Source organism: Ammospiza nelsoni, chromosome 4 (genome assembly GCF_027579445.1).
Source record: "Ammospiza nelsoni isolate bAmmNel1 chromosome 4, bAmmNel1.pri, whole genome shotgun sequence".
NCBI classification, from domain to species: Eukaryota; Metazoa; Chordata; class Aves; order Passeriformes; family Passerellidae; genus Ammospiza; species Ammospiza nelsoni.
The window spans coordinates 29,100,927-29,124,808 of NC_080636.1; the positions used below are offsets into that span (position 1 = coordinate 29,100,927).

The 23,882-nt window shown below is 34.6% G+C and overlaps 1 long non-coding RNA gene across 2 annotated transcripts; it reads right to left on the minus strand.

Annotated features, from left to right (window-relative positions):
* Nucleotides 1-614: 614 nt before the first annotated feature.
* LOC132071935 (uncharacterized) lies at nucleotides 615-23,092 on the minus strand. 2 transcript variants are annotated; one of them, XR_009418260.1, is made up of 4 exons: nucleotides 23,029-23,088; nucleotides 2,151-2,182; nucleotides 1,476-1,579; nucleotides 615-1,158 (listed from the first exon to the last, which is right to left on the minus strand). It is a non-coding gene; the product is annotated as an uncharacterized LOC132071935 (long non-coding RNA). The 2 variants fall into 2 exon arrangements; XR_009418261.1 differs by lacking the exon at nucleotides 615-1,158 and having other exon boundaries at nucleotides 1,418-1,579; nucleotides 23,029-23,092.
* Nucleotides 23,093-23,882: the final 790 nt, after the last annotated feature.

Genomic DNA, 23,882 nt, shown 5'->3' on the forward strand with positions numbered 1-23,882 from the left:
ATTCCCTCAGGAACAACACTATGTTTTATTAATTAAAATAACTGCAACATTTCTAAAATTCTTTGTCTTGAAACTGAGGCTTGTGAAAGACATTAAGGAATTCAGACCAGAGTATTAAAATAGGGTAGTTCATCTCATTAACTTCCATAAATTTTACTTAAAAGGTGTTTATTCATATTGGCACTTTTCCAAGCAATCCACTGGGCCTCAGAGCAATGCAATTGGCCTCAGTAATTCTGTAATTAGTGCTAAACAAATACGTTAATCCAAATTATTTCTAAATAAAACACAAAGTTATTTGTGTAATTACAAGAATAAGCAAATACAGACAGAAACAATCTAGAAATACAACAAAATGTTGTATGGTAAATGGAAACCGATTACTGTAGAGAATTATTTTCATTACATGTTTCCTATTATTTACAGAACTGTACCTGTATGAAAATGAATCAGAGAAACTTAAAAATAGTATATTCACAGACTGATAAAAAAGATCCTTAAAATTAATATTCAGAAATAATCCATTATTGCTTAAAAGTTGCAGCTTCAAAGATTTATGTGCACAAAATTAGATATAATTTTACTTAAAATATAATTTCAAAAAAATCATTTGACAGTGTCACTCGGCTACAGTTAGTTACTAGACTTCAATGGTTTTGACATGTAGAATATTAGTTGAAAAGTAACAGTCTTGCCTTTGGAGACAGGTAGTGCTTTAAGCTAAACAGACGTCTTGTCAGGCTCCCTCTCCACTAATGTAGGACATCTTTTCCCTGAAGGCATTTTTGCAATTCATTAATCATTCTAACTGGAAAATTTCAAAGTTAAAGCTTTATATTTATGCAAAGCGTATGTAGATCTAGGTACAGATATTGCTTTCAACTACTTAGAAATATATCTGGAGTAGTTCCTAGTGATTTCCAAGACCTAGGGAGCCTGAGCCAAACACAAATGAAACCACTGCAGTTTCTCATTGACCTCATACCCTACAAATAATGGATTAGAAACATTTCTTATTCTGAAAACAACACCTGACTTGAAATGTCACAATCTATAGTACTGACTCTATTTTACATATGTTAAAGTAGACTTAAAGTTTCTTGTCTATTTTAAACACTGACACAGAACACTGGTGTTTCTTCAGCTTCCAAAGAGTCTCTGGGATAACAATAATAAAAATAATAATTCATCATGGTTAAAATATACTTCAGTACCTGTAATTCCATAAATGAAAGAAAAATGCTTATGGCAGAACTTTTATTTTACCAGCAGGAAAATAACTGGAATATACAGGGGACATAAAGTGGCTAGTATCAACATGTGACACAAACACTCCTGTTTCCATTATGCAAAATCAAATTTAATCATTCCTTTTTAAATTTACAAATCAAACTCGTTTATCTATATTCATTTTGTGCCTTCATATCAAAATGGAACTGAAAATCTGAGAAGCAGAATGGAAATAATTAAATTACCTTTTTCCAATAAAATTGTTTCTCAATTTTAAAGACTCTTTTACTGAATATTTCTAATGGTCACTGAGAAGATACAAATTCTTGGCACTTTCTCAATATTAGTTCTGTAGAGAGAACAAATTTTGATATGGGTGGGCAGAACTCAGCCCAAATTCAAGGAAATATCCTAGAATTTACCTCTTTCTGATAGCTCCATAAGAAATCATCAATTTAAGAAAAAAATTATGCCAAAAAAAAAAACCCTAAGAATTTTATAATTTTTGCAACTTCAGAACAAGCAGTACTTTCTAGGTTTCATGCAGCTAGTGATCACTAGAATTTCACATAATACAGAATGCAACTAAAAACAGAAAACTATAAACAATCACAAGAAAAAAAAAATAATAGAAAGATCTTGAGCTGTGATTACTATCATTAGGCCCAAAAAGTAAGGGGCTTGGTTTTGTTGGCCACTAAAGCAAAAAAAAAAAAAAAAAAATAGAAATCAATGTAGCTAGAGAGTCAAAGAAACACTGAATATGAACGGTCAGTAACTGTGAAACCAACTAACAGACCCTGGATCAGATACATTGTTGAGAAAATAGGTATTATATTGAGAAAATAGGCATATTGATATTAGACTTTCAATTACATAAAAACTGCCTAGATGGGATATTAAAGATTTTTTTGCCTGACCTGTATTCATTCCTGTTCCAAATGCATGTTACCTGAAAATACAAAATAATGAGAAAAAATTTGTTAATTATAATATTTAGCTAGGTAGAACCTCTACAGATTTCCTTTAAAAAAACCTAAACATGGCCAGTAAAGGTGGTAGAATAAAAAGGATGAGAACTGCTGAGACTTTGAACTTATTTCTGTCATAGTGAAAAATTTACATTTCAATTAATTCATACCATTGCTGTAACCTATTCACAGCTTTTAAAACCATTGAGACTTTTTCCTTTTACATTTTGTATTGAAATACCTTGATTAACTCCGAATTCCACAATTACTTTACATAAAAGTCTTCACATTAGTACTGCATAAATAAAAGGCTAGCAAAATCAGTATGATAGCATCAATGACAGAATATGTGCTTTTTATTTATACTTCAAAGGAGAGATTTTAATAAATTAAATGCATGTCAAAATTTGTAAAAATCTCTGCATCAACATGACTGTATTTCTCCTTCTCCTTCTTCCTTTCTGCCTCCAAATGCATGCTTCTATCTATTTCCTGATTGACAAATTCTTTTTATTATAATGTTAATGCATTACATCAGAGTTGATAGCATATGCATGAAGGAGAAAGATAAGTGATGTATCTTGGTACATTTTCCTGTGAAATTACATTAGCCTCCTGGGATACAGGATAGGATGAAGATGCAGATTCAAAGATCATTACACTGCTTATAACCCTTTGTATTTATCCCCAGCGCTGCTAAAACTTTACAGAAAATCAAATTTCTCTGAAGCGGCATTAATGTCCAGCCACCCCTTTTTATATGCCAGACTTCATTCCACCTGGCAGGTAATGCACAAAAGGATCTAGTATCAATCACAGGGAATTATAAAAAAAGCTAAAGGTTTGGCATATTTGGCAAAGAATTCCACCAGTGCTCTACTTCTAATTTACTATGGCATCTTTGCTCTTCTATTCCATTTGGTTTTTATTAAGCAGAAAGATGAAGTGATGAGCAGTGCAGTCAAAGCTGTACTTCTTCTTTCATCATTTTCTCACCACGTGGGAGGTATTTTATGACTAATATAGGTAACTTTTTCACCTCAGAAACAGTCGCTTTACAGAACATGTACAGGGCATGCCTAAAAAAGGAAAAATAAATCCAAGGACCAGCTAATATCCCAGTCAAAACAAAGCAGAAAATAGAACCTCTCTCCATTCACACACCACTTTAAAACTGAAACAAAACCCCACAGCAGCTGTGCAGTGAATGAAAACCATCTTCTCATTGATCTATTCCAGAGACTGACTGCTATGTCAATATTAAGCTTAAGATTTCAATTATAAACATAAAAAATGTACATATTTGTATTCTATAAAAGTAACAGACAGTCCATGTCCTTCAGGATGGTTTCCATTTTTTCCACTAACTCAGAAACAATAATAAATGTCATAAGAACAGTACTCTTTATTGCCATATCTTTCTTTTGATGATAGCAAATAAATGCAGATCTTAAGGTTCTCTTCTGAACAGAATAATACTCAAGTGGTGTTTCATACCCTGCGCCAAAAAGAGGGGTTCCAGCTTTCAATCTAAACAAGAGGCTTTTATCATTACCAGGTGTCTTCAACAGAAAGAATACTGCAAAGTACAACAACCAAAAAATTCATAGAATGGTTTGGGCTGGAAGCGACCTTTAACGATCACCTAGTCCACCAGGTCCTGCCACAAACTGGGGTGTTCTTCACTGAACCAGGTTGATCAAAGTCCCATTCACTTTGAACTTTGAAGACTTTCAGAGATTGGACACCCACAATTTCTCTGGACCATCTGTTCCAGTGCCTCAACACCATTCCCGTAAAAAATGTCTTCCTTAAGTTCATTCTAAATCAACCCTCTCGTACTTCAAGACCGTTATCCCTGCTCTTACCACTACAGGGTCTCCGTCTTTCTTATAAGAACCCTTCAGTACTGAGAAATTGAAATTACATCTTTCTGCAGAGTTCTCTTCTCCAGCATGAAGAACTCCAACTCTATTAATCTTTCCTCATAGGAGAGGTGCTCATTCTATCCCTCTGAACTGCTAATTATTTTTGACCTGAATTCTATCCATTTTAAGCTGGCTATCTTTTATCTCTTAGTCACATGATGATAATGATGAACCAATCTTGTTATACAGATATGGTTGTCTCCAAAAGGACACTTTCATCAGAGTTTTAGCTTCTCCTATTAATGCTTGATATCTTCTTTCTTTGAGCAAGAGATATCTTTAACCAATGAGACTTGACTTACTGCATGAACATGTATGTGTAAGTTACTCTAAGCTAACCTTACAGTAAAATAAAGGCATTCAAGTTATTAAAAAGGAAGTAGAGTTTATCTACAGTAGGTATGTGAAGCAGTTCATCTGAAGCATGCATATATGGCACTTAGGAACACGATTAATGGTGGACAGCTGGAGCCTAAGACCTTAGGTGTCATTTCTATCCTAAAGGATTCTGTGATTCTAAAACTCCCTGTTTCCCTTGGCTGAATTCAAGCAAATGTTGAGCTCCTGAGCTTTCAGATGTTCACAGAGCTAGGTCAAGGGACTACATATGTAAAATACAAGACAGGAAAATCTGAACAGGTATAAGGAAAAAAAAATGACATGAGAATGGTCAAATAGTGGAGAAATAAGTAATTATTTTTAAGTTCTAATCCTTAAAACATTTGAAATTTGATGTGGGCTAGACCTACAGAGTCAGATCTAACTGGAACTGCTATAAGCAACGGGTTGGATAATAGGACCTTCCTCCCAATCTAAGGCTATGATTCAATTTGCAATGCAAATTACAGGAAAGCTAGTACAAGCATTAGCTGGCAACATTTCTCACAGGCCTGAATATACATCAAAGCAAAACTTCAAAACAAAGATCAAGGAATATTAAGGAGTTCTGTGACTGTTTCTTTCCAAGTGTCAGGTTATTTTCTTTCAAGTCAAATGAGTAATCTCTGACTGATAGGCGTATGTCATGTCACCTATATCAAGCACTGAAAAAGCTCAAGTCTCTTCATTAGCCTATTTTTAAAACTGAATTTTTCAAATTAATATGTAAAATATACACACATAAAACCATATACTGAAAACAGATAAATTCAATTTCTTGGAAGAACTGGTTACTTAAGTTACTACAGAGTCAGTTTAAAACCCTTTCTGCACTGCGGCAAGTATTGAATTTTTTGTTTCTATACTTTGTTTACTTCTGCATTTCAGCAGAAGAAACAAACCAAAGTAGTACTCAAATGAATGTACAAGTAAAACTCTTGGAATATCAGACAATAATACTGGTATGTTTCTACAAACAAAACAAGGGCATTTGAGTTATACCAAGGGATTTAATATATAGAAATGCTCAGAGCTTCTACCTGGAACTAAAGCCAAGGTAGCTGTGCTTGAACATACTGAAATTACATACTCATTACTGTTTGTAAGTATTCACTGTTCCATATTTAGGCATATTTATCTTTAGATGGTACTTTAGACTTAAAATCCCACCACTCATAGTTTGTAGTGTATTATGAGAATAAGGATGGAAATGGAAATTTCACCTTTCATGATACCATAAAAATAAATTTAGGATTGTGAAACATTTGGGAACCACAAAGATAATTGTTATTAAAGAAAGGTAAGGCAATATAGGAATTCTATATTTAGAGCACAACACAATACTTAAAAATTAATGAGAAATCAGTCACGTACAGAGTAATAAAAATAAAATAGCACTTACTCTCTGAACTTGCATATCCTATAAAGTGAGAATTTAAAAAAAAAAGTTTACCAAGTCCCCATATAAATACTACATACCTACAGAATAACATATTAAGCACAAGGGAGAAAGATGCAACATAAGATGATATACAGCTAGAATTATTTCTGATATTTCCTAATTCAGAAAAACTAAATTATATTATTTTGTTATCAGGGTGATTGAAAGGTTTTATTATACTATTTTAATTCACTAATACCATTTACCTAGAAAAATATCTTCCATAATATGACATTTAATCACCACCTATTTTGCTTAACTTTTAGCACTGATTCTCTACTACCTGGGATTATTTCTACTGTGAGAAACCCAAAACAATTGCTATGCAGGAAGTAGTCAGAACTTATATTAATATTGCTTCTCATCTTATTGCTGACTAATATTATCTGTATGCTTTTCAATCCTTACAGTTGGAATTAATACTAATTAAAAACTAGCACAGACTTTATTCACAAATATTTAAGATCAAAGCCTTCAATTCTCACAGATGAAAAATTCAGTAATCCTCTGCAATACCTTCTACAAACCTGCAAACAGAGGACAGCATCCTTTACTTTTTCCTATATACTTTTCTTATAACTCATTTGAGGAATAATCTAGAGGTAGGTCAACTGAGCATTTAGATATAGATTTAAATTCTGATGTCTTCAATAGATGACTTCCCTTTCTACATCAACTTGTTAAAACCTTTAGATTAACCAAAATATATATATATATTTTCTATAATATCACTGTTGATTTTACAAAAATAATTTACTTTGACTCTAATCTCTTTTAAATTCTAAACTATTTTTTAAAAATTATTAACCATAACATGCACTAGAATATAAACTATTTATAAAAAAAATCAATAATGCTTCAAAATATTATGCTTCTAAAATAAATATTTATAATAGTTATAACTTAAAATGAATTCTCTATTATGACCAGTTTAATTCATAAAAATATAATTCTTCTAAAGCAGATTATGACATTGTCATACTTTTTTTTTTAAAAAAAAGCCCCTCTAGAAATGCTAAAATGTTGAGCAATAGAAGGCTGCAAGCCTCAAAATATCTCTGCCATAAGTACAGAAAAGTAATAAAATATACAGGAAACTTCTGCCACATAGGTAAGAAGCAGAAAAGGAAGCAAAGACACTTTTTGAAACTTTTTTAATGTAATCTGCAGAAATACTGCATTATCACAACTGTGACTATGGCGCTAGTGGATAGTGCTAAAAAAATATCAGAATTAAGGTTATTTGACTGTCTTAATTACAACTTCATCTAAATATATTCAAATGTCTCATTTAATCATAAAAATTTTCCTTAATAGTCAGCTTGACACCTCTCCAAAACCTCTTTATCTTATATTACTAATTCTATATCAACTATATCAGCTTTCCTTTTTATACAGTTAACATTTTGACTATATACAAACCCACAAATATTCACTCACAAATGTAAGCTTCAGATTAATGGTACAATTACCCCAACAGCAAAGTTTATTTTATGTAACTCCAGTTATTTTCAGAGGTTTTCTTTTTCAAATTTCAATTAATTTTTTTTCAGTTCTAGCCAAAAGAATTGTTTTTCAAATGTGACAATATACTCAACCACTCAAATCTTGGCTCCAAAAGGCTGGGGTCAAGCACGTAGTAGGAAGGGAGGGGGAAGAAGGTGGGGAAATACGGGAAATATAGACCTTGACAGGAAAATAGATGGCCTAAACAGGTACTGGCAGTTGCAAACAAGTGGCAGGCAATACCAGTAAAGACTGGGGAAAATTCCCTTGCAGTTCGTACTGAGCATAAATGAATACAGTTTAAAATATCTCTTTATCCAACATAGTAAATAAGAACCAAAGTGCCATGAGAGGCTGGCCGGAAAGGACAGCCTCTGCACTGACATTCCAGAGATTGTCAAGCACAAAACAAAAGTTCATGTGTGATAATTAGTTATGTGTACAATGATACAACAAGCTATCTGAACACTAACACATGTTCCCACTGCAGGAATATTAGACAGGGAGTATATAGGTAAAAGATTTGTCCAAAGAATACATTTAGATGTTGCAAACGTTTTTTGAGAATCAAACATATCTACAAACATTTGCCTTGCCTTCATTATTAAGGTTTCAAAAAGACAGTCTTTTTGCCCAGAGATGCATGAGAAATAAAAATTACAAGGCAAGATAAACATTTTAGAATTTTGCCTTATTGAATTTATAGGTCCTCTCCTTAGTGGTGAGCTTTCCTTTAAAAGATCTAAAGCCTTTACTAAGTTGACTAAATTATTCCTAAAGGATCATTTGTTTTACCAAAAGCACACAGAACTCAATAAAAACAAAAGCAATTAGTTAATTTATAAACCACTGAATGAAATCTGCTATTTATGTGAATCTTGCAGAAAAATATTTAGTATGCATTGCCTGAAGAAAGAGGAGACCACAGAGCTTCAAAATTAAAGGAAAATCTTGTAAAAGAAATAATGAAATAGCTGGATTCCAATTTCCACAGATGATAAAGCAGGTACAATTTTCTATTATTGACAACTTATCTTAACATCAAACACAAAATCCTTAAAATAGATTCTACTCTTAAGCAAATATAATAGTTTAGACCATATTCTTACAATTCCTATTTAATAGCATAAAAAGACCCATCTTTATCTATTTTATCTACTGAAGCACAGCAATCTTTCTTATAGTCACACATGGGAAACAGGTTCCATTTGGACTTATATAATGGGAAGACATGATTGCAGTTTCTGAGTAAATCAATTTAAAAAAATGGACACAAAAATCCCTGTGATTTTTCTTTTTTTTTCTTTTTGAAAACTGTTTTTACTTAATTTTGAAGATTTCCTGGTAAAGAAATATTTGCGAAATTATATTTTCAAGACAACCAAACAAAATTGTGATGAAGTAGTTGAGGAAGATAAATCTCAGCAATTTTTTACTGTTTTATTACTATATATATTGAAAAGAAGAAGATGTAGATTCAGTTTATTTTCAGCCCTGCTCAAATCTTCTGACTCCATGTTCATACATGTGATTTACAGAGGAATGCTGAAATAATCCACTGATATCTACCTCTGGAGGCTATTGTTTAGGATTGAAACAAGGTCATAGGCCATGTTCAAACAACAATTTCCATGTTTTGTTAAACTGGAAGTTCCATTTACAAATACAATATTTTGCAAATTATGTCTAGTCTTAATGACTTATCATTCCTTCTATTCAATTACTGTGCACCATTTGAACTGAACTATAATCGAGACTACAAGATTCTGCCCTGTGCAATGAATCCTTTCAGATTTTACCTACTGTCCTAGCAAAGCCCATCGGGAACACCCCAGCACTCCTCAGCAGAAACTCACTGGGAGCAGCTCTCGTGCACTGCAATCAGAGGAGATGTTACAGCTTTTGACACTGTTGTTTCTGATCTAGCAAAGTGCATGGAAGTCAGAATGCTAGCCTTAAAAGCAATAAATTGCAATTATCTAAATCAATGTGACTGCTTTCACAGAACATCCCTGTGTGATGGTCTCTAACCTGCTCCTCAGAGGAGCTGAAAGCCATAAAATGAACAATAGGGCACTGCAGGTTGTGAAAGAGGTTTGAGTAGAATACTGTGGTGTTTGGATAGACAGGCAGGGTGCCTCCGCCTGATGCAAATCCATGAAACATGCCTTCATAGGAAGCAAGTAGAAGATATTTTTCAAATGCAATTTATAAAAAGAGGTAAGATAACCTCTGAAAAAGAATGTTAATCTAGCCTACTTAGCAGAAAAGTAATTAAAATTACATAATATGCTACCTTATAAATTATGTGTAGTTTTTTTTCTTCCATTCTTATTGAGAGGAATCCCACTACTCATTCATACAGTGCATTTCTGAGCAAGCAGTTCAGTTCTCAGTTTGAAGAACTTGTGTGGGAGTATTCACAGCTTACTGGTTAGGTTTTACAACAGAAAATCACAAACAGTGCTAAACGTCTACAAATCGTTCTTTGGACAGCCTGGCATTTTAGGAGAGAAAGCAAAAGGGCTCTTTCTCAACTGGTGCTGGTCACAGTGAATAGTTCATCAGGGAGAAGCACTGATTAAACAAAAAAGTAATTTTTAAAGCATAAATTCTGCAAAAAAATCCATCTAAAATTTTCAGCCCTCTGAAGAAGTAGGAGAATACATCTCTCAATTCAACTAAGGATGTACTAAGTCTTTCAAAGTCAGATTTTTAATGAACTTTACTTTCTTAATACTTAAATGACTGTAAATGAGAATACATCACTTTCATAATATTGCTTCTTTAGGTCTTTCCTCCCATGATGCTCTGTCTATATCTTGGGTCCTAAATTCCAGCCAGAATACCTTTAATCCCCTCACCTCTATAATAAGCCAGATCCAGGAAGAAAACCATAAAAAGCAAACCAACCAAACAAAAAACCAACAAACTGCAGTCTGGAGGTGAGAGTTCTTACACTGTCCTTCTACATTCATTAAATTCACACTTTGAATACACACAGGTTTCCATTACACTGAAACATACACACATCCAGGGATTCTGAACAGAGGTCCCCCTCTTGCTTTTCCACATTACAATCTTTCTACCTGTCTATGAAAGCACAGGAGAGGTATTTAAAAGGGAAAAATACTATGATACAGACACTATGACATATACAATGCCATTTAATTCTTTAATACTAGAATGAATTTTTATTTTGTGACCTATTAACAGGCCAAAATATTCAAAAGTAGGAAAACACCCTTCTGAAAAATAATGCTGAGATCATCAGCCACTTCACATGTATAAAATATACAATCTTTTAGTGTAAGTCAAGTCACAATGGTTTTGGTACTTTGTTATCATAGACACACTTTTAAACTATTTAAGAAAAAGCGAACTTGAAATTTTTGTGACAGGTAGTATTTCAAGTACATCCCTAATCATAGTAGATATGTTTCTTTCAATCTAGAAATAAACCTTGCACATAGGTACAATACACTGTTTTCTTGTAAGTGCCTACTCAATTCATTATTTGCTAATGAAAAATTATTCCCCTAACTCCCTCTCCTTTGACACATGAATAGAACACTTTATTCTTAATTGAAAACTGCATTCAGAAAAGAAATCAAACTGACTTGTTTAATAACAAGAGTTTCTCCTAAAGCATCACTATAAACTAAATTGAAGTGTATTTTTCTTAAATATGAAATCTGCTACTGTTATTCTATGTGAGCTGTTCCTCAAATGGGCTTAAGAAGCAGAAATAAAAGTCAGTTTAAACATATTTTCTGCAGATTGCTGGACATATAAACATCAGATCTAAGGCATACATTTGAGATCTAGTATTGTCACAAGTATTATATCCCTCACTAAATCATGAATACAAACCTGAGAGAAAACAATACTAAAAAGGATTCTTTATTCTCTAGACGTGTATTTTCAGAGGGGAAACTAACAGCAACTATCTTAATAAATTAACTTGTATTGAATTTAATGTTCTTTATACGAGCATCACGCAAAAAAACCCCTTTACTTCCCTACAAAAATAAAAATTATAGTCCATGTTTATTTCACATTTCATAAAACAAGCTGAAACAGAGACATTACAATTTGCCATATTTAGGAAGATAAAATATCTTGGGATGAGCTACATATCTAAAATATTATGCAACAATAATCTGTCACGATACACTATAAGTTTACAGTACTTCCTACCATCATAGCACCTAAATCCAAACCAAAATATTTCAGTATCATATTTCATTACATTAAGTTCCTGACTAAATTCTACATTAACCCAAGAAATTACCCTGAAATAGTATAAACAAAAATCTTTCTCTAAAGATAAATCTCTCTTCTTCCTGTGCAAACATTCTTATGCAAAAAAGTTTGTTATGTAACTGTTTTGATGTTATGTTTGACTTGGTACACCCCAGTAGAAAGCTTCACACGTTTAATAGCACAATCAGTGTTGCTTTATCTTCACTGCCCAGCACTCCATGCATCTCTTGAAGAAACTCTGGACCTGTGAACTCTGGTTATTCAGCTAATTTATTTTAAACTGTGAGACTGACTAAATTTAAGTCTGATATAATTTATAGTAAAATTTAACATTCAATATAAAAGAAATAAATCACTACATCTTGTCATGCAGATGTCATTGTCAGCAAAATCCATGACCTCTTAATATGAAAACACCTGCAAGATTTGGTTTTAGGCTTCATCCAAAAGCCCGAGCAGTGCAATAAGAACTGATCTGGCAATCAATTCACCTTCTTCACTGAAAGGAGACAAAACCAGGAGAATATTACATGGCATTATATAGTAAATAATTAATGAAAAAGTGTGATAGAGGATGGATAGATATCAGAAAGAGTTGTATAGCATTTCAATATCCTTTCTTCTAGACATTAGCATCAATAAAGGGCTCTCCTTTAGAAAAGGAGGGTGAGGGGGGAAAAACACATTATCTTTTATGGTTATTCTTCCAGCTAGATTAGTATCTTCTATGGACCATCTTTCAAACATTTGATCATTTTAAAAACTCTAAACCACACGCAAAAGTTCTATGCAAGATAGACTTCACAAAGTCACAAACGTTATATATCCAGCATACACTGGAAAACATTACAATTCCAATGCAAAATTATCAAAGAAAATACTCTTCAAGAGTTGATAGAGTAAGTTATGAATAATGCTTATTGACTAGAGAAGGCTTGCATTTCATAAATTTTTAAAATAATCTTTATATAAGCAAATAAGACCAGCAAAGATCCTACCATGATTGCTCATTTACACTCCATTGTAGGAGACCTCACTTGTGGATTAAAGATGAAATAAGAAGCTGTTGTTGAAGCCCAAATTGTAGCAATTATAAAAGTGTGTGAAAGACACTGACAATATAGGGGCACTGTGATCTTCTACGGCTCTTTGTAAGCGATCAAGCGTGGTCATAACCTGAAATTTGAGGAGGAGTGACCCAGCAGCCAGAGATCAAAAGGTTTTTATAAGCTCAAGGTTCACACTTGCAATTAGTAACCAAAGAACAACTTTCAAACAATTCATCCTAATGAGGAATTTGTCTGGAAAATCTGTCATCTTTTTCTATAGTATTTTTGCTTTTCTGAATATTTCTACAACATCTGACATACAGGTTCTTAAGGGAATGCTTAGGTTTTCTCTGCTAAAGTACACAATACCAAGAAAATGCCAGCTGGAGCAATGATGAACTGTTCATCCCACAGTCTTATGCCTATACATTACTTTTTAAACATTTCTGATTTTTTCCTTATTTTTTGATTATTGACCATTTTTCTATAATGGTTTGTGTCATTACATCTAATTACAGAATCAGTGTGAATTCAAGTAGCCACTAAATGAGAATATTTAACCACCTGTGATTTATTGAGTTGCAAAGCACGACAGAACTCTAGATGAGAAACAGGCTCAGCTATGCATTTTGTTCAGGAACCTTTCCTGTCTGACCATCCAGGAGCCACTCCAGGAGTCACACTCCCAACATCTGAAACTTTAACTGCTGAGACTGAAGATCCTCCACAGCAGGGCAGCTCCAGGGAAGCAAGGGAGGCTCCACTTGGCTCCCTGCATACCCCCTCCACTCAGTCTCAGACATTTTCCTTAACAGCTGGGAGCACAGCTGACAAATGCCTTTTATATTCTGAAAGTAGGAAGTCTGAAAATAAGGCAGTAGTGAAGTAGTAGTGCAATAGTGAAGATGTAGAAAGGAAATGGATTTCTGCAACCCAAGAAAGTCAGGGAGATGTAAAAACCAGGAGACACGAACATCTTTCTCTCTACTGTCTGTATAGACTACTGTGAAATAAAATACCTAAACAGATTTAAAACCAAATTACAAAACCAAAACAAATAAACTAAACAACAACAAACGCCACCAAAACCCAAAGAAAACCCTCTCTAAAATCCTAAATATATTGAATGAGGAACAAGTACCCCCCTCATGCATGAGGCATATTCCATCTTAAGCTTTTTGCTTTTCCATAACATCTTTTCCTCCCCATCCTTCCAAAACCAGCTTCCTGTCATTCTTTCCACCTTGCCATGCTCACAGTTGGAGAATAAAAAAAAAAAAAAAACAACAAACAAGAAATCCTTTACAAAGATTTTTGTTTTAATAGAAGCATGAATGTAACTTCTGTGCCCTCCCTAGAGCTCTCCTACATAAAGACACAGTAGAGAAGCTGTATTTTTCACCCCTGAAAGTATAATGCTAAGAGCTGAGGAACATTATTCTTTACATATGTTATTCACCATGGGTTTTGAATCTCAAGAGAAATTTGAGTGCAGCAATACCTGAAGACTCAGACATTTCTGTAGAGTGAACTCATTACTTATTTCTGAGCATTACTTCATCATGCTTCATTTCATTATGTACTGCCCTTCTACAAGACAAAAATAAATCCATGGAAGATCAGATTTCTTATACATATTATTGCCCTTGCTTATCATGACATGAGCTTCTCTTTGACTGAAGATTAGCTCAGTCAAGCTCAGATGCAAGCTTGAATGACTAAGTAGCATATGCAGTACCACCGATGGGTTTTTTCCCCACCTTACAAAACAAACCTTTTCTGATAATTAGACTAGCCTACCTGGTTTGAAAAGCTTTCACAACACTGACACAACTGGCTACTTTCCTTGCTAGACTCAAAGTCAATCATATTTTTCTGTTTTCAAACTTCTACCTATATTTAAATGTTCTTCTGCTTACACGGTTTACAACTCCATTCAACCAATTTCCTGGCTCTCAGTTTTGTGAATGTCAAAAATCAGCCATCAAATTGTCATATTTTTCAGTCCTAAATCAAGGCAAATTCATAATATTAATGTTGAGAAACACAGTAGTTGCTCCTAATGGTTTTGTGTAATCCATCCCTCTCCAGAGGAACCAAAGAGTGACTTTTCCTTATATAGCAGCACATAAGTGTAGTTATATGCACAGTTACCGACACTTCAACAACTCTGAAAGAAAAAAATTAGTGATTTTGAGATATATAATACAGTTTCCCCACATTTAAATTAATACTGAGTAGTTTTGCTTCAGTAACATGATACAGTCATTGAATCATAGAATCATTTAGGCTGGAAAAGATACAGTCTTTCAAACTATTCATAACAAGATTATACATTGTCAGCCTGAATTTGAAGAAAGAATTGACATATAAAAATACATGTTCTGGGAATAAAGGAATGGCTCGTATTATAGGGAATATTATAGAGAATCCAGTTTCTTCATTTAAGTACAAATAGATTATACTTAAATTTAGCGACCTTATACCAAATAATTTGTTGCTAATATATTCTGTCCAATTCAACAAAAAGTTCTTGACAGCATTTTTCTGGTTATTGTTACCATATGTCGGGAGGAAATTATTAAAACTTGAGGACTGGGGAGGCTAAAGACTTGTTTTTAGAATTGTTTTCACTCAAGATGACCTTGCGGCTGGGGGAGTGTTAGGAATATTCAGTCTGGGAAAATTCACTGTCTCTGTCTATCTTGAGAAGTCAGAATGCTGTAAAAGACCCAAAAAGTGTTGTTCACAGGCCTAGTAAGGGGCAAGGGAGACAAGAAGCTTGGAGATGATAAAACACAGCCTTGTGAAGAACTGTGCCTGCGCCAGACATCTCTGATATGTGAGCCAGGGAACAGCCTGAGCACTTTTTGCCCCTGCTAAGATGACATAAGCTCAGCAGTGCATGTGTCCCTGTTTTGCCAGCAAAATAATGGAATAAACCTTTTCTTCACACTTCAGCTGTGGAACATGGCCATCTTGGTGTTACCTGTATGTATACAGTTCACACAATCCATCCCAGTCAAAATCAAAAATGTATGAGCCCAGAATTTAATAAAACATTAAAAGATAAGATTCTGAAAGATAATCACAGTACAATAATACAGTTCTGTCACTTAATACTTCTCATATTATCAACAATGAAGTGCACTCAAATGTGAATTTATTTACCTTTCTAATTCTCTAAACAAAGCTGTGAAAGTAAATCCCCTGATGAAAAGGAACTTCAAATCTTCATAAATCAACCAGGGAAGAAGAAAGATAGTCTGATTCAGAGCATATTTCTTGATTTTATCCAAACTGTACACAAATTACAGGTTTTATACCTCTATCATGATTTATGTTTTGATATAATTTTATTAATTAAATTATACCACACTTAATATCACATCTGATACCATTACTTTTATTTCATTTTTTTAGAATCAAGCTATTGATAACCTACCAAATGAAATTAAACACTCTGCCATTTGCCCTCAACTTGCCACTAAACAGTTTCAGTCTTTTTATGTATAAGTTCATATATAAAAACATTAACATATTCAGAGAGACAAAGATTGAACATTATCTGATCCTGAAATGCGTAGATTTTGGCATTTGTTGAAAACTGATGGCTTTACTTGATGAAATTAAGTAATTTTTTTTTCCATAATTTCATGAAAGCAATAGCAAAAGGCATTTATAGCTACATGTATTAATGAAATAATTCATAAACATTGAAATACACTTAGAAAAATCAAACCAAACAAACCTAATGCAATAACATACACGTGTTATGCTTATGTGAGTTCTGATTAAGATATTGGCATTATTTTATGCCCTATTTTATTCAATATATGTTAGGACAAAGATTCTGCCTTATGCACAGTGTAAGTTTTTAATTAATAAAAAGGCAGATGTACCTGTCAAACTACAAACTATTAACAGAGCCATGAGATTGATCAAAAAGACTATATATAATTTTAACATGATTTTGAGAAGGTAGTAGAGAAGGGTATGCAGCTATAAACATAAAAAATACAGATATATTTGTGTGTAAGTATTTCAGCACACACAAACGTGCATGTCATTGCAACCTAGAGATGCGTGCATCAGCAATCAAACACACATACCCAGATTTCTTGGATTTTCACAATAAACATTCAGCTTTGCAAGTTAGTAGAAAACTGATAAAACATGAACAGTTGAGTTGACTCAGTTGTTGTTGACTGATAAAAACAAAGCTTTAAAAGTTTTTGAGGAATATTAGGCATAAACATTTACCTTTCTGGTAGAACTATGAAAAGAGGAAAAATTAAAAAAAAAAAAAACAGATTTTGCTTTCAATCCAGGTGTACATTCATGTGTAACAATACAGCACATAGCCTTGGCAGCAAAGGAAAGTACAAAGCAAAAAATATCAGTCATGAAGGCTCACAAGTCAAGATTAAAGCTTCTTTCAAGAGACAGAGAACATTGCTCCAGATAAAGCTCATTACAAGATGCACAGGTTCTTTAAGATCTGTGACAAAAGATGTCTGGGCAATATGCTGCTAAGTTGCTATTATTTCTTTTGTCTCCATTATTCACAGTTACTCAACTTTTGGATATTTTTCCATTGTGACAATGACAACTTGTAATATTATTAAGTTACTAAAATATTCACTCCAATATTAATAGCCTATAAGAAATACAAAAATCCCTGAAAACTCACGGTGGATATAAATTACAATTTTTTTGTGAACTAAATTCTAATCAAGTATATAAATACATCAATTATGTAAATACATACATTCATTCATGCATAAATACATAATATAAAATTTTGTAGCATAGAGAAAATTAAAGCTAAAGCAGAGACTACAGTCTAGTGTTATGAGATCCTAAATTTAAGAGCTGAATGTACAAAACAAGTTGTGGGACTGTAATTCTCCAACACATTTTTTTTCTGGACTCCCTTTCATTTTTTTTAAATCATCAATAATTTTTTGCAATTCCTTAGTAATATCATCAGCTAGGGATTAATAAGTCCTTGGCAAAAGCTATTGCAAGTAACTCAAGGTGATGAGGGATACTGCATTTCATAAATTAAACACTGTGCATTATGTCTTAGTAAGGAAAGGATATGCTCCAGTGAACAAGTCCTCAGTCTTAGATGTAAAATATTTAAAGAGAGATTACAGTCTTTCAAAACATACATGTGTAACATAAGGTTTATAGCATGAGAAACATTATTAACAGAAATAGTAGTACAAAAGATATAACGGTGATATGGCCTTCAGCTGGCTAATTAGCTAAAAAAAATGTTGCTATCATGTTTTGAATTACATGACACTTTTATCTTGTTACTATTACTAACTGCTAAATCTGTGACATATCTTCAGTTATTGGCTACACCAGCCCAAAAACTCCTGCAAGCAAAAATCAAAATTCTTAGACTAGAAGAGGTATGGTGAAGATGAATAAAACAAACCCAAGGAATTGATAAAACCGGTGAGGATGGAAAGAGAGAAAAGTGGTAGATAAAAGAAGAAAAGACAGGTATTGTAACTGATTACAGATAAATGTAAAGAAGCCCAAAATTCTTACTTCCACAAGAATTTTTATTTTTTCAAGTATAATAATGACTATGAAACATGCGAGATAAAAAATAAAACTGATTTATTATTACTCTCATTTAAATTATATATTAAATGTCAGCCTTAAGAGCAACATCATTATGCTATTTTCACATTCACAATTACTCTTATTTCACAATTACTCTCAATATAATCACACACATTTATGCACTTAAAAACAGTGCCATGCTTAACATGTAATTCATCAATCTATTCTTAAAACCTGCAACTGAGGGTGTTTTGTGGTGTGTTTTTAAAATCTTCTTCTCCTTAATAGTTCTATTTGATATTGGTATATAAGGACTGGATAGTAAAAAAGGTGTCATTTCCAGAATGTCAGCTCTTGAGATAAAAATCCATATTTAAATTTCCTGCACAAAACTTATTCCTGAGGCTTATGCAGAAATGTACATACCCTCCCACTCACTGCAAATTAAAAGTGATATTTAATGTATCTGTTCAATCAAAATCATAGTTTTATGCTGCTTTTTATGTTTCCTGAATCCTGGTGATTAGCAGCCATTTCCACTGCTACATGTAAGTTTGAGCTACTGAGGATAAACACCAGAAGGATAAACACCTGCTTTAACATAAAACTGAGTGAGCTGTCTCCTAACCATACTTGGGGAGACCAAAGGTGTACAAAACACAGAGGGTGTGCCAGCCATGCTATTCCCAAAGCAAGCTAACAATATTCAAAACCAAATGTTAGCAGCTATTCAAAATTTATTTAATCATATAATTTTATTATATCTATGAGAAATAATTTCGAATAATCTTAAGAAGCATAAAAAATCTGGCAAAACACTGCCTTGATACAGCTTGGTTGTTATATATAAACAACAAGAATTCAGCTCCCTGGTGACAGTATTGTTTTGTTTTACAACCTTCATAAATCAATTTCTCACAAAAATCTGAACTGCTAGTTAAAAAACAGCTTGTGGATTTAAGTATTTCTGAATTTATCCATTGCCTCTATAAGAATGTTAAGTAAGAGTACACCAAGGGACTTCAGCTTTTCCTAAATACATACAATGCTTTTTAGACAAAAGAAATTTGATTTTTCTTCTAATGACATTTAATGATTTTTTTTTGTCAATCCATGGCAAATTGGTGTCTGTTTCTGTACATGTTGGGCATTGCCTGACTACAGACATGCTGAGTACAGATTCTCGTGGCACAGCAGAGGAGCACCTTGCAGCACAAATCAATGCTTTCCCCACTGCTCAACTCCCAGAGCACTCAGAGCATTTGGGTTTCAGGGAGCTTCAGAACTCAAACACTTTCAGAGCTAGGACATTGTGCTGGCAGCAGGGGCAGACAAGCATCATGGCAGGACTTGAAATTTAGTTTTCTACCTAAAAGTGCTCCAAGCCAAACTTGCTGGTTACCAAACCGTGGCATAGTTTGGAATCCTGGCCTAGAGCACACATTTCACTCACAGGGGCTGCAGTGGCACAACCTGGTGCTCTGAGATTAAGGCACCTCTAGCTTCCCATACAGAGTTGCAACGGAATACAGAAATGAAATCTTTAAGATGTAGGGAAATTCAGCTATTAGTGGCCATTCTCATCAGAAATGTAGAAGTTTCCTATTAACATACAGCACTGATGATCCTCAAACAACTCAGGACAAACACTGTTGACATCTTATTTCAAAAGTCCCATACCTTCTCAGTGATTTCTCATGGACATCTCCTCACAGCACTGATTCCTTCTTCTTCACAGCACAACCAACAAACTCCAACTCTCTTGTAACACTCATCTTACTGGACACAGCTGTGGCCTATTAAGGGCAGGCCTGTTCCTAATCTTTGGTGATTGGTACAGCTGCAACTTCTCAGGTGTGAGTATTTTCTTACATTCTATCCCTCTCAGTTTCTTTTTAACATACAGAACTGATGACCCTCAAACACTAGGATCCTCAAACTCAGGACAAACACCAGTTATTAATAAGAGTCATCACGTTGGTTGTAATTCACTACAGGACAGTAGTTCACCAGCAGGATATTTACATATATTGCTCACTCTGGTTTTGAGGTCCAACTTCATTATCCTTGTGATGCTGCAGTGGTAAATCGCAATGAACTGTTCTGAACTAGCAGAAAATTAGCTCTCTAGGATATTTTCTATCAAAATTAGGCAATAATGAATGCAAAGACATGGGCTGTATGTCAGAAATGCAAATGGTCTGGCTAAATCAGTTCTACCAATGGTGTTAAAATGCATAACACAACTTTGTACTCATGACTTCTTGAGAAAACAGGAAAAAAAAGTAAATAATGCAATTTCCATCTGGAAAAGAAAATGTTGTGGTATACTTTGTGGTACAAAAGAGTGAAGTCAGCAATCAATAGAAAAGAAAGCTGTTCTAGATGGGCAGATGGTTGTTCTACACAGCTCCTGGATTGGAGGAATAGTTTTGTCACTGCATTTAAAGTGGGAGAGGAGGAAGACTGAGAGACAAATTTTATGTTTGCTGGCCAGCTAGGACACAAAGAAATAGGAAGATGAATAATAAAAATCTGAGTCCCATGTGTATGAAAACAAAATGACAAAAATTCATTTCAGTCATAGAAAAACCAACATTTAGACTTTTTCACTAAAAGAATTACACTTAAAAGCAATCTGTATCCTTAAGTATGTCATGCCATAATACCTCCTTCAAATAATCATATTAAAAGAAATTAGGGGCCAGAAACATTTGTAATAATTAGAAGAGTGAGTGGCTTATGAAATCCACAGATCAAAATGTTTAAATGTTAAAACAACCACAGTCTACCTTCTCCTCATACATCAAAATAAACATCACAATCTTGTGGCCAACCAGTAGGTGCTAGCTAATCACTTGCTTTACAGTCATTCTCTCTTCCCCAAACACTAAGGGAAAACCCACCTGATGCTGGACCTGGCCACCTCAAGTCCATCTTTCTTCTCCCTAAAGCAGTCTTTACAAATAGACTTTCATCAAACCAAGGACCCATGTCATTCATTTGACTGAAGCCTCCTACTGATGTTCAGCTTAGGCTTTCACTGAAATGAGAAGCTGTGAAGCTTTAGCTAAAAATATTGATGGGTAACGTCACTCTTTACTTCAGTGAATGAAAAAATAACTTTCCTGCTTCTGTCCTGCATCAGGGTTTCTTCCTCCCCACTTTGTTGAAGCTGGGCAAAACCAGCTATGACCACATGTAACAGATACGTTACAGGAGAGTGTCATGGCAATGCAAAATCTAGCTCTCCTCCCACCCTACGGTAAACTGTTCCCTGAAGAACTGTTTTATGAAATTATGGAATCACCTAAATTGAAACCACACACAAAAGTAAATTCCTCTACACTTCTCTATGTCTGCCCTTACAAAATAGTGATAGGAATCCACACTCTCCTTTCCTTGTTGCCATTACTTCTCTTTCAGAATCTGTCTCCATTTTATTCCTATATACCTTACAGAAAGAGCAAACACGTATTTGAAAGCAAAATACCTGTAACTATGGATGCTACCCATGACAGCAAGTAAAATATACCCTTTCTGACTGTAACTTACATTCACCTGCTCCTGTGGTGATGATACCACTCAGTAATGGTGCCATCAAATATTTCCAGTCTCCATCTTTTAAACAAAGCCACTATACTCTCTCAGATTAGTTTAATTGTTTGTTGTCTTTTTTTTTTTTTTTTTAATAACTGTGGACCTGGACTTAAAAAATGGCTTCACTTAGAATTTTTGAAGCAGCAAGCACAAGCAGCATTCTCAGAAACCTCTTTTTGCGTTGTAAGCTACTCTCCACCAAGTAAGCTAGGAAAATACAGTAACTATACAAATCACTATTCATCAGTAGTGCAGGATATTTTTAGTACTGCAACATCCACAGATGTTTATAGTGACCATATAAAATGTGGAAGTCAATATCCACCATTATTACAAAATTTTCACACAGAAGTTTTACAGAGTTTATTTTTAAAATTATGCAGTGCATTTAAAGTATTGTACTGGCACCTGACATCATAGGAACAGAAATAAAATACAGATTATTGCTGTAAACCTAAAGAAATAAACCATACAAACTCATTTGAGTTAACTAATATTTATCCCCCCCAATCTCTATGAATGTTTTTTTTTCTTTCTTAACTATTCCACACAAGCATAAAAAGGGGTTCAATCACCACTGTGCAGCAACTTGGTAAGGGAACACTACTTGTCTATCAAGGTGGTTCAGTGAGGCAGACCCTAGAACAGCTGCCCCAGGGAGCACTGAACTCTGCAAGAGGCTTCTGTTCTGAAAGGAACAGAAGTCAGGGACATCAGAGCAATGGGACCTTACTTCCTGCAAATTGAATGGAAATTGTGCTGTCTCTCACTGTTATTAAAGTAAATAAAATAGAAATACATTTTTAAAAAGCACCTAAATCCTGTCACTTACTGAGCCCTGGTTTCAGCTGCTGCCCAGCTTTCAGGGATGCCTCACCTGCTGCCTGCAGAGGGCTGTGCAGCCTTAGTGCCCCTTTCCACCTATGCAGCAGCAGCTCCACCACTGCCAGCAGGCAGGGCAGGAAGCAGGGCAGCAGAAAAAAGCTGAGGAGCATGAACAAGCCTGGAAAACAGGAGCCTGGTGTGCCCTGGCAGCCACATACACAGCCAGTCACCAGGGCATGCCAACTCACCAGCTGTGGGAAGTACAGCTCCTTCTTCACCTCCTTCTCTGAGCATCCTGCCACAGAAAGTGTCTGTCCTTGGTGGGAGGGAGAGCAGGCACAGCAGCAGGGAGGGTTTTAGAGGGGCTGATGAGGTGGGAGGGTGAGCTGCATTGGCTGCACCTGGGCCATGAGAGACCATAGCTGCCTGTCTTAGCAGAACCTTCAAGAGCCAGAGAGGCAGCAGGTCCCCAGGAGTGGACAGCAGGCTGGCTTGTCCCCCGTGAGAAGAGGCATGGGCAGGCTGGCTCTTTCTGGAAAGGGACTACAGGCCTGTTCTCATGACACATGAGGGGACTGGAGGAACTTTGTGGTAAATGATACTGGTGAGTGTCTGAGTTGACTGAGTAGAAACTCACAGCAAAGGACTGGCCCCTACAAGGACACAGGGAGCAAGGGAAAATGGGTTTGCAAACTTGTTTATTTTTATTCCATCTTACCCAGCAGATCTGAGGTTTTCCTATTTTACAGGTCATCTAGGTCTAATAAAAGTCAGATTTAAAAATTATAAAGCATTGGAGTTTTGGAAAGGAGTAGGGCTTGGCTATTGTGTCTGTGAGATGATCACAAGCCCTACTTCCTGTATCAGTTTACTTAGCAAAATGGGCTTGGGCAGAAAATCAATAAAGCAGCAACAACTTTCAAAATTACTCAGTCTGATCTGAAAAAGCATGGACTCTGAGAAGGGACAAGCCCCAAAACAATGTGCAATGTATCGTTCTAGGGAAACGAAACAAGCATAGAAAAAAGAAAATCAATATTCCTTCAGCCATAAGTAATTTTGTAGTATCAAATATGTGCAAATATTTGTGGCAAATGCTACT